Raw genomic sequence first — 937 nt, 5'->3', positions numbered from 1 at the left:
GTTCTCCCAGCGGATGCATTAACTAAATTTCAATACGCTCTGAATTTCAAAAGTGTATTGACTCGAGTTTTATTTAAAATCGGTTTTTTATTTCTCAAATCGGTTAGAAAACAAGTAGAAACGCATCATTCAATTAACGTGAAGTGAAAATAGACTGGTTTTCTTTATACAGCCCGTTTTAAATTTGAATTATTGTTGTAATAAATTCGAATTGTTGTTTGCTTCCATTTTGGTCAACCGCGTAAATTAATTATTTAAGAAATGTCGTATAAAAATAGCAGATTTTGTTTACTTTTGAATACGGCTTCGTCAAGAAATATATGTTGATTAAAATCGGTTTTTCGTTAATGCGGTTCTTGCGTAGGTATAAACAAGGTATAAGTTCGCTTAAGTACCCGCATCGAGGTACTTAAGCGGGTTCCTTTAAGTACCCAAACTGTCTAAGTACCTCAAAAAGCTGACATTTTTCGTGAGGTACTTAAGCGTGTTTTACTGTATTTTCGATGAGGAAAGTTAATTATATTTGTATGCCGATGGCCGGGAAATAGTCAATTGTGGCTACCTCAGCATTAGGTATCAACTAACTTCTAACTAGCTATTGTTAGATATAAAATATCTATAAGAAAATAAATAGTTTTAAAATTGTTTACCTCTTTAATAATTTACTTTATTTAACATTACATATTTGTTAACATATTCTGCTATAATTGGTCTCATATTCAAATTCCGTCAGGCATATATTCAAAATGATAATATAAAATCCCTATCTTCATTTTCTTTGTCCCGGATTCGAGAAAGTATTTGTAAAGTGTAGAAAAAAAATCTAGTCAAAGTAAAATTTTTATGAGAATTTTTAAATAGAAACCTTTTTAAAGAAAAAAACTCCCGTTTACGTCTGCATGACTCCTGCATTACTTTTCAACTAATTTCACGTTAG

Source organism: Rhagoletis pomonella, unplaced genomic scaffold (genome assembly GCF_013731165.1).
Source record: "Rhagoletis pomonella isolate Grant_MI unplaced genomic scaffold, Rhpom_1.0 Rhpom_scaffold_00003, whole genome shotgun sequence".
Taxonomy (NCBI): domain Eukaryota; kingdom Metazoa; phylum Arthropoda; class Insecta; order Diptera; family Tephritidae; genus Rhagoletis; species Rhagoletis pomonella.
The sequence above is the reverse complement of the archived record's forward strand: the minus strand, read 5'-3'. Positions refer to the sequence as shown.